This window comes from Neodiprion fabricii, chromosome 4 (genome assembly GCF_021155785.1).
Source record: "Neodiprion fabricii isolate iyNeoFabr1 chromosome 4, iyNeoFabr1.1, whole genome shotgun sequence".
Lineage (NCBI taxonomy): Eukaryota > Metazoa > Arthropoda > Insecta > Hymenoptera > Diprionidae > Neodiprion > Neodiprion fabricii.
The window spans coordinates 28665337-28680221 of NC_060242.1; positions in this window are offsets into that span (position 1 = coordinate 28665337).

The following is a 14885-nucleotide window of genomic DNA, read 5'->3' on the forward strand; positions in this document are numbered from 1 at the left end:
ATCGCGGTTATAACGCTTCGAAACTCGACTCGCGTACGTGCACGCTGGCGTTATTCACTGTACTATAAGCGATCCCAGTTATACGATCCTAGCAATCCTATCAGTTCAATCGCTGCCTGACTGTTCGCTTCCGTCGCTCATATCCCGAATCGCAAGCAATTTGCAATTAAAAAATTTCCTCTGCACACGTGCAGGAGTAACTTGAACATCATCACGTTCCGCGCGATCTCGCAGAGCGTAACGATGTCTCTGGGATCTGATTCGAGAGCAACTTGTACCGCGTAGACAGAGTTAACGTCATGATTCCACAATTCTGAGAGATGACAATAACTCATTGTCCAGCGCCTACAGCGGCAGCCCTGCAGGCAGGTACTGATGATTTCCTTCCTGCCTTCAGTCGCCGCCTTCCCGGGAGTTCCATGGCAACGATCTCGGTTGGCGAAGCGGACACCGAATCTGCAGAGGAGCGAATGACGTCTGTTGAATACTGCACGGAAGGTAGATACTGGTTTTCTCGTCCATAATGAGCCACCGCACAGAGGAAGCTGTCAGCTCGACGTTCCGTCAACAGCCGAAACTGATTATGGGGTCGTCGGCGAGGATAAGATGGACTAAAATCGGGCGAGTACTTTTTGCGGATGGAGTTCTTTCCGTCGGATGAATAAATTGATTTTTTTTTCTTCTTGTTTATGCAATATAGTATAGGTTCGCGAAACGCTTGCTGTTTACTCAGAATCGAGCTCACGACGACAGAACTGGTTTCCCCATCGGAATTTAGTTCGGTGCTCATAGATCAACGCAAACACGCGGTCTGTTTGGACTCCTCTGGTTCAGTTCTCGATTCGATCAGTTAGGCTTCTCCCCTACGTTTCAGTACCACCGTATTTGCGGTCTAGCTCCTGCTATTGGTTCTCCTCAATCGACACGTGTGACAATTAGACATTCCACGGACCCTTGGGAACATCGATCTTTCGTCTTCGAGACACATTGATTGATTCACCCTTGATTGGATTTCTTCGACAAGATACATCCGTTTCTCAGCTCTGAAAAACGACTTGAATCTCATGTTGTTTTATCGATAAGAACCCCTTTCTTCATAATATGCACACGATCTCTGTGATGATAACGATGCCCACCATAGCGCGATGTGGATCCAGTTACGATTATTTGACAATACAACAACAGTGTTTGCGACCCAACAAAGTCTATTTCAGGCAATTGGTTCTGTTCGAACCATTGTGAAATAGTATATCACATATAAATATCCACGCACCGACAAAAAAAGCTTTGATTTCAAACAACACAAACTATCGTAGTAGATGATATTGCACAGACGATTTCAGCTCACTCTTAGTTAATAAAAAAAAATGCATTCATCAACTTATTAATCATCAATTCAACTATAATGATAAGTAATAGTGGAACTCACTGTATACAAACAAAAAGAACTTTTACCGATACAGAGTTGAAGAATCTGCGCTGCTGTCGTATCCATGAGAGATGAACTCTGATGAAAAGAAGTGCAACGTAAGAAGCAGAGTACATGTTTAATGAAGCGATTGAAGGGGATAAGAGAGCTGAGTGTCGATCGAGGGTGCAGCGAGGAAGAACAAACTCTGGGAGAAACAGGGACGGTCGCAATAGATTGATCATAGAATGGGTATGCAACAAACTCTCCGCAGGTCTTGCAGGCAGAGGCTGTTGAGCATTCATCAAACCTGTCGATTCCGCAGAGCGTCTATCCAGCGGCATGGTTCCGCTTCCCAGGATTCTAAATTATCACATCTGGTTGGAGGTGTTCCTGGTATAACGGCGATAGCTCAAAACATACCGTGCAGCACGTTGTTTTCCGCAATTTATTAGAGAAGGATAAACGTCCAGGAGGCACGTCGCTACACACCTACCCTACGCTTCCGTCCGCTTCCTCGTATTTCAAAGCGAACGTTTCGCATCTGAAAACAAGAAGACCGGATTTTCCGCTCTCGATTCAGATTTTTTAATCCCGACTGTAGTAACTCCGTCACATCGTGCGCGCTAAAATTCACACCTTGACGGTATTGTGCGTGTAACCTTGCTTCGATCCACCCATCCGCGCTTCCCGTTAAAATAATCGAGCACCACGTGTCGTCCTCGTGAAAAAAAGCTCGTTATTATTTTCGCCCAATAAAGTTGGTGTCACCATCGCTCATGGAAAAACGACACATGGTTATAAGGAGAGACAAGCGAAAGAGTGATTGCTCACTTGGCGAGTGGTTCAAATTCCGCGGCCACGTTTCGGTAACAAGAAAAAAAAATTATAAAATTATAAAATTTCCGTACGAAATTATGGTTTTTCTCAATTTTACAACGGACTTGGCTAAAGTTTGATGCATGTAGTAATTGCAGCTTCCTTTTTGAAAAATCATACTGGTTGGCTTTTCTTGCCATTCATCACGGTGGCAGACTCTTATGTTGACTAATGATTCTCACGCCAATTTGACTGACGGGAAACGAAGTGTCCGTCAAGCTTTTGCACCTTAAGCGACGTCAAGGCGGTGCGATGAATGTACCGCAGTTCTGCTTCTCGCGTGACAATCGAATTGTGTGGCACGCATGGACTGCATGTTATTCATCGCTGATAAATCGCGCGCACGAGCTAAGCTCCGGGCTAATTTGTCAGTGTTTCTCGTAGGAACAAGACGTTTGATTGCGATAAAGCGCCGGTAGGTGGGCGCACTTAGCTCGGAGAGGCCGCGTTTGCTCATTATATTTATTCAACAAGGCTGCAGAATCGAAGAAAAATACTCAATCTTCTCGCGGATCAAATATTGCGCGGAACAGCGTGATGAAAGAAGCGTAAAAGGAAGGCTTGATCAAGGCACTTCTGAGCCCTCGTCGGACGTATTACGTGAGGCTTTACAGTACCGGGTGAAAGTTCAGACCTTAAAGGGTATGGAATACTTCGACCTTCCGAGAACGTATCAAAATCTATAAATTTTCCAATAAATACAGATTGTGACTTTTTCAACGACGCGAAATATTTTTAGAACAATTTTAAACCGGAATACGAATGAAATATTTTGCAACGATAAAACGGTAAGGGGCCGTGCTGCGCTGCTTTGTATAATAGTAATAACAGCAATAACAATTTCTTCCCTCAGCCGTGAAAAGCTCGTGCTGACAAAGGGCGAACTGCCCATGCCGTATTGAACGCGACGATACAAGAGTGTATTCAATAAGTCGAGGGAAGAAGCAGCCCCGCTTATAACCCTAACCGAATTCGATCCATTCGATTGAATGGAAGTTGTTCGCTGCGAAAGTTCGACGAGCATGTATACGTATATGTCTTTCAAGATGAATTCTGTTTAAGAATAGCGAGTTTAACGTCATATTTCTGTTACTTGAAATTGCCTGGTATTGTTTTGGCAAGCGGACTAATTGGCAGACGAAAATTTTATCATTCAATTGAGGGTAAGTCGGTATTTAATTTCGGCGCACAGCACATGTACCGGTAATGCGAATATTAGTAAAAACCATTTTCAACGTACCCTCAGTTTCCTTCTGGTTGAAATTATCCCCTACCTATTCGTTGGAACATCATAATTTAATTTGTTACACAAAATCTCACAACACTCCAATAGTGCGTCATTGCTTGTGCTTCACGTGTATACCTACTAGCTCTGGAGCGTAATTGCAGCATATTATTTATAGCTGACGATGCTTTTAACTGTATCTGCGCACAGATAGCCGCGAGCAATTATGAATCGTAACAGGCATTAATTCTGGTAACGAAATATGGAATTTCACGAAAAGCTTGTATCGAAACCACAGGCCATTTCGAACATACGCTGAATTCTCGCGCTTTGGATTATACGTTTTCAGTTGAATTCGATTTTCACACGTCGGACTCGCGCGAAGTTGCTTGCAATTATCACATTTTGAACGGGACTTAACAACCCTGCGGTTATTCCATCTCCGTTCCATGAAAGGTAGAAGTAGAATAAATATCAGATCTGCACTCGCGGAGAATTCGTTCGTGTTGCAGGAAGAGACGTACGCAAAATGAAAAATGCTTTGAAAAATGAAAAATAAAAAATGGAAGGAAAAACAGGCGGATTGAAGACCTCAGCCATATCTCTTCTTTTTCCCCCTAGCAACAATTTGAAATATTTCCATTTCAGCAAAAAAGAAACAGAATTTTTCTTTCCCCATCCATCGATCCGTACACCATTTCTGACCCAGTTTCCTCGGCAAGGTACAATATATAAGGTGCCACGAACTCAACTCGTCTGACAAACGGTGGAATACTGTATACGTATATACGAAACGCCATCCGCGTGCAGGTCTTTCGGAATAATCGAAAACCAGTCTCACCTTCACCTTGTCAAACCATTTGACGCCCTTCCTTGAATCTTTCGTCGTATTTCGTCGGAAACAAAGACAATAAAATTCACTCCCAAGCGTTCCGATTAAAAGATTCTACCGTTTCCGCTCGATTGAATGAGCGCTTCCTCTTTCACAGGGCGGCGGGGTGGGGGGGTCAACAATTCCGTTCGTCATCGTTTATCCAAAGAATACCTTACTTCAAGTACACGCCTTTCTAGCGACCTAGATGAAAAAAAAACGTGTATAAGTGATACATAAATATCGAATGACGTATAGTCAAGGGGCTGAATGACAAAACAACGGCTACGATGAAAAGAATTTGCGGACTATGACGATAAAAAATTTCATTGTAAATGATCCGAAAGAGTCGTCTACCTCTGAATGGTGTGTACTTTCAGAATACAAGCGGGGGCATTGAGAGGTAGAAGTAAAAGTTTCAAGAATAAAAGCGAACGAAGAAAAGTGCGAGTTATAAATTAACGCGGACACCGAGGATGCAATTAAACTTTGTCCTTTCCAGCTTGGAGTTAGAAATTGGAAGAATGAACCTGCGCAATATTCGATGCGCAGAATCTGCCGGCGTATAAAAACCACGAACCTTAGTCTTTGTCAATTATTTTTATTAATCTCCTTTCTTAACCGGGTGACGAAACCAATTACGATGGATATTTGAACTGACGACACGACGATCCAAAAACCATTAAAATAATTGTTCTCCAAACTCCGTCTTTCTACTGAAAACGTGAAGCTTCCGTTAATATCTGTATCGATTCTTAATAACATTAGGCTAACACAGTTTTGAACATCGAATAATCGGGTTGCAATATCCGTACCTAGTTATGTGCTCTCACAGTAAGGATGAACTCTCAAACTCTCAGCAGTAAGGATGAAACACTGCGAATAGTACAACTGATGGTCTTGAGTGAAACATGCAAATATATACAGTGACAAAAATAGTCTCGAACTATGACGGAGTTCGAAACTGTTTCTATAGCTTAGCTTTAACGGCCCTGTCACGATTCTGACGTACCAGGTTTGAGTTCAGTTTACATGTACTTATTCATCCAACTGCATATAAATGCGACCAACAAAATATATTGACAATTCTACTGTAACATGGACGTCAGTTTGATATTTCCACAGAGTGTGAAACGAACAAAAATATGTGTCAGAAAATTTTATCAACAAAGTAACCATGAAAAATATCCGAAGATAACCTGAAGCGCGTAAAAAACAAGGAACGAATCGTTCTCTCCATCGTCCGCTTTGTTTGACAAAAATTAATCAGTGTTATGAATTGCTGACGAAAAGGGCCGGTACTGAAAATGAACGCGAGCGGTAAAAATGTGAAATATTTGATAATCGACGGAAATGGAGAACGAACGTTTAATTTTTCCGTTGAATTGACCCGGACAGTACGTGATTTCAAATCAATGTACATTACGGGGCGTGCACTGGGGAAAATATTCCGTCAAGGGAGACGAGAAGAGAGATAAAACCGAAAAAGAGAAATGAAAAACCGCGTATCGAGGGAGGGGTGTGAATAATGTCCACGTTAAACGGAGGGTTCTGTTCATCAGCGAAGGGGCGGCGGCTGGACGACCGTGTACGTCGCATCAGAGTTCGCCAAATTTATTCCATCGCGCTTCGGAAATGCACGTCAAAACGTCGCTCAAACGCGTCGGCTGCGAGCTTTTTTTAACGAATCCAAACTATCGGACGTTTTTTTTCGCACCGAACTTGTGGACTGCCGTCGGGTCGCCTGGCGGATTTTTTAACACGACCCTCCGAAAACGGGGATTTCATATAATCCGAAGTTGGTGCGGAACGAGATCGGAGACGGTGAGATCGCGGTTCCCGCATGAGGGACCCGCATTCCCCGTATCACGCATTACACCCGAAATCCCTACGGTTTCACGTTTCTGTATTTTCTGGCAAGGCGATATCGCGACATAAATGCATACACACATGTATAGACATTATGCGGACGCGTAGGTAGGACACTGGTTTACTAATTCTGTTCTCAAACGCTAAACCACCCTCGTTAACTTGCTGAGTCTCTCGTTCTTGTGCCCCTGATCTCAAGAAAGAAACCCTTATTCTTTAGGTTGCCCGTTATTGACTTACGCTTTAGAAATCGAATTAAAAATAAATCCAGTTGGTAAAAAACTTGTATATACCTCATTCACCAAATCAGAACTTCAATCACGGATCATCGATTCACATAATTTAATTTGAATATCTCCATGTATCTGTATGAATACATGACTTCATTCACTCCACGAACTGTATACTTATTCTCAAAGCAAATGTTGCCATCCTGCGAGAGAGAGACAGAGATTAAATTAGATCAGATTAAATGTAGTCCATCGTGTGTACGTTATGTTGTACAATAATAGTGAGAAAGAAAGAGAAAGTGAGGATACGCTGGTGATTTATGCGCAGTTTATTTTCGCACGCTCTTGATAGTTTTTTTATGAAAATGGAAGAACGATAATTAGCACAGTCATAGGTAATACCGCCCAAGCAGGGTGTAAAGTAGCGATAGGGTCATTTTATAAGTTCCGGAGTCGTAAAAAAGCTACACTTCTTTGTCAGGACAAAACAAATGGACAGGCTGAAAAGTATTAAGAAGTTTTATTGGAAGCCAACATTTACGGTGAAACAAGTTTCCAAAGTCGAAACCACGGGTGAACTTTCTTATGTACATAACATAAATGCGGAAAAAATAACTATACTAACGCATATGAAAATTATTAAAGTTTTCAAAAATTTAGCGATCGTAAATTTTTCGGGTATAATGGCTTTGTCGTGTCACGTTCTCTTGGCTGCTAAATAAACTGGGTCATTTTTAATTCGGACAGCTGCAGTCGCATGCGAGCAGTCTGATTTTACTTCAACGAACTCAAAAACGCTTTCAACACATTTTTCATTTAATTTCAAGTTAATCACATATATTTGCGAAGGTTTCAGTCATACATCAACGACTTGATTTATTCTATCACTCTTGCAAATTAATCATGAGCTCAACCTGTAGTAACTAAGCAGCCATTTCAGCGAATTCACACGTATGATTATTTTGCGCGGGTAAATAATTCCCCGAAACTTTTCACCATTATTTTCTGAACCGACAGAAGCTAGTGCAACGCGTTATAACTAATATCGTAGGTGAAAGGTAGATACCAGATGATCGAAGGTGGAAGAATTAAACTTTTCTGACCTAGCTCAACTCCATTTTATGTAGCACTACTTTCAATCGTTGACAAATAAATTAACCGCAGATGATGTACTTCCAAATGATCAATGAAACGCAAAACCCTAAACATCTAATTCTAAAAACGCTTTGCAGATGCCGGAACTCTGAGACGATTTTTCGTTTATTCCAGACAAAAACCAACGCAGGGACGAATTTAAGACAGCATCCTAGGCGATGTGAACTCGGTCAATTATTTATTTATTTATTTTTTTCTACTGAAAAGGACACTCCCAAATTCATTGGTCCTATTCCAGCTCGGGGAGTTTTTACTGTTTACTCAAAGCCCGCCTGGCGGTTGTGACTGACGATTACCTCAGCGTTGGACGTAATCCAACTCACTGTTTTCACCGGTTTTAAGGTACATACTCGCTGGTTCTCTCCCCGTCTTGTTTTCCCTTGTTTATTCGCTTGCTTCTCAAAACCCGTAGCCAAAATTCAGCTTCAAAAGCGACGGAACCTACAGAAGACGCATTGTGTGTACCGGTATACGCTTTCACATGATGTTTCCGCTATCTACGTCTGTGCAGGACGAGGACGATACGGGACACGAGTGGAAGTGGATGGGTTGAATTTGATAACGAAAAGTATCAATCAACAAAACAAAGAATATCTCTCCCTCCTCTGATCTAAACGAAGTACAGCCGTGAGATGTTTTTTTTTCCCGTCCGTCTTCTCTCTTTCGCGGAAAATACGACGAAACGAAGTATCGGATGAATCATCTATGGAAAGGCATGAGAATACCGAGGCAAGTATTCCAACGTGCAAGGATCTGTGGACTGCGTCATTTGCGTCGACGAATAAAGCCGCAACTCAATTTCCATCCCCTCGGCGAAGACGTAGTTTCTATTAAAGGGAACGTCCGATGACACACACCGTCTGTGGAGGAGAACAGCGCCAACGGCCACACGATCTACCACGTGATCTTTTTGACCCCTCTTTCGCCCCCATTGCAACGGATCAGAGCGCCCACGGTTCTCTTTACTCTCCATGCAGGAGAAGACAAACTGGTCTACAGTAATACTGTGAAGAAGATTTTCCGATAACGCGCGTTTGCCATGCATCGTGGAACAAATAGCGTCCATAAAAAAACCAGAGACGAAACCCTCGCTAGGAACTGCAATGGGAAAATTTTATAAATTTTCCTTTAGTTCCTGTTTTAGTAGTTTTGTGAAAGATAATTGGAGAATTTTATTTTTCATCTGTGACAAATTTAAAGAAGATACAACAGGTTGGAAAAAGGTACTGAGTTACCTATGCAAAAGTATACAATCTATACATATACATACATATACCTATGTATCCAAAACAGTGAAGTTCAATTACATGATGTAAATTTTCTAACTAACATTTTTAGTCGAAATTATAGCAAGTAATTTGATTATTTTTAAATATTCAACTTAACGCACATGTGAAAAGTACCATAAAATTTCCGTAAAACTTCCCTATTCCTCAAAATACCACATCAACATGTTTACGAGGTACAATAGTTCTTTCGACAACAGTTTTACTTCGTCTGGATTGTTCATCGTAAAATTGAATAGCAGCCGCGTTAGGCATACGATAACGTGACGCGCTGAAAACTCCCGCAAAAAATATTCCCATAAAAAAGCGCATGTCAAACAAAATTCCGTCGATTTTGATCCTGTCCATTATTTTTTTCCTCCTTCCTACGTTCGCGTCTCTACCGTCCGATCGGCGGTCAAAACGAAATTCGGCGACTGAACAGACGCAACGCTTTCCGTCAGCCTGGCACGTTTATCCGCGCCTGTATAACTGCGTATACCATGTCAGTGGAAAAGGTCGGTGCACAGTCAGACGCACAGGCCAAACGACAGCTGCGCGCAATCGCCGCAGGTAGTCCGGAAAAAAAGGAGTTGGTCCAGGATTCCGAATTACGAAAATACGGATTCACTCTTGACATAAATTGTAGAATTACACCAGTCTAGATAGACGAAACTCCGAATGGTATTAAATTCAGAATAGTTCTGCAATGCTACTGAAGAAATTTCTGATGCGCAACAAAAATTGTGCGAAATTAATTAGAATGATTCGAAATTGTGACCCTGAATTCGGCAATTCGCAGCCGTCGGATTATCGCCTCTCACCCAACGAAAGAAATTTTTGAGAAGGATATAATTATCGAAAGCATTTGAGATCGAAATAGGAAAGTTTAAAGCGGAATCCGAGACAAGAACGTGGCTCGTTCACCGTAACCGAGAGCCGGGGAACAAGCGCAATTAAACGAGGGACCCGTGACCGGGAATAAAATTTAAAGTAAAAAGAATCGCTGGCATCTGCGGGTCTTTTCACCCGGGTTTTCTCGAATAAAACTGGGTAACGTAGCCACTCTCATTCCAATTCGCTTGTAACCAACGGTGCCGGACGTGCTGCTGACCTTTTCCCGTAAACCGACCAACGACTGGTTTTTCAACGGTGATATAACTCCTCCTCGTGCTCGTCACCGACGCCGATGCAGACGATCGCCGACCAGGAAATGCAGGACGAAGAACCGGTCGCATCACGTTTGGCGTGAATTTTTCATAACTCTTTGACACTTCCTGCATGCAGGAGAAAATGACGGGGGCAACGGCGTATGAAATTGAAATGCGTCCGACGACGATCGACCCACCCAATCCATTTCTATCCATCCATTTTAGTGACCGGTCTAAGCCGGGTTTCGTTAAAGGAACGTTGGACCGACGTTGCGGTAAAAAAATGGGTTTTTTCTTTTTCGTCGAAAAATAAAAATTTTCAAACGTGTTTTTTGATCCAGCCAATCTGTACTACACGCTTTGGCTTTGGATTTTATGCGTAATGTGAAGACAGGATTAAACCCCGGAATGGAATCGAAAAAGTTTCTCAACGGTGTCTCAAAATACTTTTAGTTTTCTCATCTCTCTAATGCGTGAAGCGGGTGACCTTTTCTTCTTTCGACATAACTAAAAATACGAATCGGTATAGTAAGTCAAGCGAAAGTATAACACGATGAAAAAGCTCGGAATTTCGTTTTCAAGAATGCGATTTTTAAATTGCTGAGTGATCGATCTTGTGGGGAGTCACACCTTGTTTACTCCTATGTAAGTAGGGAAATCAGAAAAGCTATTGCGAAGGATCAATTAAGATTCTGTTTTACTTTTAAGTTTATTTTCAACATAAATTACATCGTGAGTCAATCTAGATTAATTTCAAAAACTTGAAACTCCTCACAGTCAATAAGCCAGTGGCGGTACTATTTAATTTACCTTCTAGGCCTTCTAGGCCTTCTTTCATCATATGCTCAAACAAGATGATCGATATACCTCTGCATGGTTTTCGGGCAAAAAAGCTGTGCGTGGTGTATAAAAAAGCATGCTACTCCATATGTAACTTGTTTCGTAAGAAAACAGAATAAATCGATCGAGCGCCAAACCTTTTGAAAATATTTACCGGAATCGAGAAGTTGATGGATTCAACCGTACGCCAGATACAATAAACTGAAATATTGAAGAAAAAGAGAGAGTACAAGCTGTGCAGATGAGATTGTAACATTTCTGCAGAGTCGCTGGCCAAACGCGAAAATTCCAAACGATCACGTCCGGTCGTCTTTTCATTTCAAAATGTCGCCATGAAATATGTCAGTTTCCAAGCTCTGCAGTTGCATTCTGGAATGCGCGCCATAGTTCCATTTTTTTCGATCTTTTTCATTCTACCCTTTTCACAATGAAAAGCGAATAAACCCGAAACGATTGGAAAGCTTTCGTCTAGCGACTATGAATGGACGACTGGCTGCAGCGCCGACTTGCCAATATTTTCATTCCGGTTGCAAATCCTGCGATCAACCCCCCGGCAAATCACTTTCAATCCAAGAATCTCTCTCGCCCCCTTCACCCTTCTTCCTCCGAAACTCATCCTTATTCCCGACCTTACAGCCAGAGCTCTGTAAAGTAAGTTGTGACCGCACATCTTGGACAGCAAATTATTATCAACGACTACAAAATTCAAGCTCTTGTCATATTTAGGCACTAAAAATATCACAGCTTTCATCAAATATACATATTATTTTCAGATCAGATCAATTCCAAGCTCGCATAGGTTTACAAGCACATGGATACTCACGCTTCCAATTACAGAATTGTCACTGACGAAACACACTCTCCGCAATTTTGTCAACATACAATTTAACGCCTTAGTTTCCTACCGTTACATATTTCTGCCCCGTTCAGATATACCTAGAGAGTATACGAATTGAGTTTCTCGAGTGGAGATTTGTACGTTTTGAATTTCGACATAGTCACGCTCGTGCCGAGAGCTTACCTAAATTGGTAACAATCGTGCACCTCGAGATGAAACGATATAAAGTCGAATTCCGGAGCCGAATACCCACCGATTGTCTTCGTCGGCTGGGGTTTCGTTTCACTAGGCATATTTGCCTGAGAAAGGAAAATTCCGGATACTACGATGCCTCTAAACATTCAAGACGCAGACTCGGTTGTATTAATTACACAGACACGACCGCCGCCGCCTCCTCAGCGCCAGGGTAATGGGAGCGAGCTACTTAGTTATTCGTGCTACCTGCTACCGTTATTATATCGCGCTTCGGTGTAGCCCGGCTCCTGCAGTGTGAGGTCTAGCAATATCAGGAAATCCCCTGTAGATTGTGCTTGTCTCTGAGGAAATGGAATTTGGCTTAACCGGAGAAGCTTCGCTCCCCTTTTTTCCTTTATACTTACTCCCTGCAGGCAACGGCGACGGCTTGTTAGGGAAAATCGGTGCCAAGCCTGCAACCCCTGTGGCAACCCCTTTCGTTTCGCTTGCCTGGAGAACCGAGCTCTTAAGCAGGCTAATCGAAGGGTGCTCGCGTGCCTCTCGCCGATGTGGTGAACACTCGGAGCGTTATGACCCTTGTAACCTCGCGAACGTGGTCCGTGGGGGATGATACGGTAGTGGAAACATGTCATTTTTCACGAACACCGCCCACGTCAACTTCCGGACTGCATGCCTGCAGTTGGATCCGTAATTTCGAGTTAGTAATGACCGCTTCGAATGCGCAGATTTAGGTTTCGTTCCATGTATGCGTGGTTACGTATCAAGGGGAAAAGGCTGGAAATTGGAATCTAGAGTTGTTTGATTTGTAATTTGACCTGCAGGCAAGACTTCAAAGAATAGAAAATTACATTGAATATTCATCACTCGAGGGGCATAACTAAGTGCGCCGTACAAACGTGAATACATAAACATGGTGCGCGTATTTCGTCATGGTTACTTCCCTGCGGCAGAAATATTACAGGACTGGACATACGGCTTAAGAACCACCGTCATAAAAATGCTGGAATTATTCCAGTATTTTATTTGGTCTTCGATCCTGCGAAAATATCACCTACACACTCCGTACTTCCTCCGTAATATTCCATGGTATTAAATGGTTCTGCAACATTTTACGGAAGAAATATTTAAAAGGAAATATTTTCTATCGAATTTATGCATTTCTGGATGTAAGTACCAATAAGTTTGAAGCATCAGCAATAATGTGCTTGAGAAAAAAAAATATCATCGCTCTTCCAAGATGCCGTCAAGTGAATTCATTCGATCGCTAAAATTCCAAATAACAACATTACCTCGATCAAAAAACCACGTATTTAAAAAAAACGTGTTTCTCCATCTCGACCGAATATTACATACAATTTATAGGAGCACGTCAAAGTGCGGTTCGTGCAACCCCGGCGTGACATTCCTCGTTTTTTCATTGTCATTGCAGCTTTCAGCCTTGAGTCAATTTGAGTGATAAAAAATTCAGCAGAGCTTAAATATAATGCGATGAGGATGAAAGCGAAAAGAAATACGAGGAGAAAAAATCAGCAACAGCAGCGAGAAAACTCGTCCCTAATAGGTTCTATTAAGGCGGCAAAAGAAACGGGACAAAGTCTACCATCCGTGAAATTACCAGATTGCTCGGATACCTGCGTATCGATTGATTGCGAACAGAATGCGGTCGCTTTAACACTCGGAGTCAAGGCGTGCTCTCAACACGCGTACAAGGAAGGGAGGGACGCCCGGCGTGGATCCAGCCTGGTCTTCATGTACACCGGCAGCTGGGCGGCGTTCCTTGCATTCTTCCAGTTTAGTGGGCTAGCCGAGTTTCCGGTTTACGAGCCGGAAGATTTCTTCCGCGTGTTTATGGTCCGGGAAATAAGGGTTGAATTAGCGATCAGTGTGTGCTAACCTGCAAAACGGAACTAGGGGCATAAGTGGAGTAATGGCCGCGGAGATAAGGTGGCAGAAATATAAAAAACCGACCGAGGAAGCAGACTCGGCTCGAACCAACGCAACTTCTTTCTATGCATACTTATCCAAAGGTACATTGACGCGATAAGTCGCATGCTACCTTGTGCGGCTAGCCTTGCGCCCCTTTGCCGCAATTCCACTCGGCCCGAAGGTGGAATAATCTGCGATGTAAAGAAAAAAAGCCGCAACCCCTTTGCCGCCTCAGTGACTATCCCTGAATTCCCGGTAGCTCGAGCGACCTTTGAGTTGTACCGAAAGGACGTATCTCTTGTCCTTACTCGATCGTAGAGCTCTCTACTTGGGCTTAAATCCATTTTAGATTTTAGACACCTACCCATACCTACGATGATGGCACACTCTGGGAAAAAGCTCAATGCACTTTACCGGTGAAACGCTGAGGACGAAGAACTTGAGCTTTACCGATACTTCGCACGGATTCGAGATCACTCTTCGAATTTTATATAGACTCTTTGTAAGTATAAGGGTAGACAAAACGGATTGAAAATTGCAAAATTCTGGAATCACTAATCTGTAAAGTGACGAAGACTCCAACCTTTTAATATCGATCTTTAAAGAGTCTGCACAACATGCAGAAAAACGCTTTTTTTTGCCATACTGCTGATAGACGGATGGTGTGGACGGAATAAGGAACTTTTCGGTGATGAAAGAATGATGAGAGTCACAAGACTGGACTGGATTAGAAAATCTAATCCATCGGTCTCTAGTCATTTCACCTTTGTCTAACCCTTGAAACACTTTTTTTGTCGAAGCCGACTCAAAAATACGTGTTTCTACTTAAAGTTTTTATCATTTTACGGCAAGTGATTTGTTCGAGGAAGAACATAATTGAAAACGGTGAGACAAATACCGTAGTAGATAATCGATATTTCTTTATAAGGACTGAAACAAAGCTCTACCAGAAGTAAAATAAAGAAATACTTTCCGTTGTTTCACTCGATTTATCCGTTTTTCACTTTCCATCCGAAATCTAAATTTCTTTTTT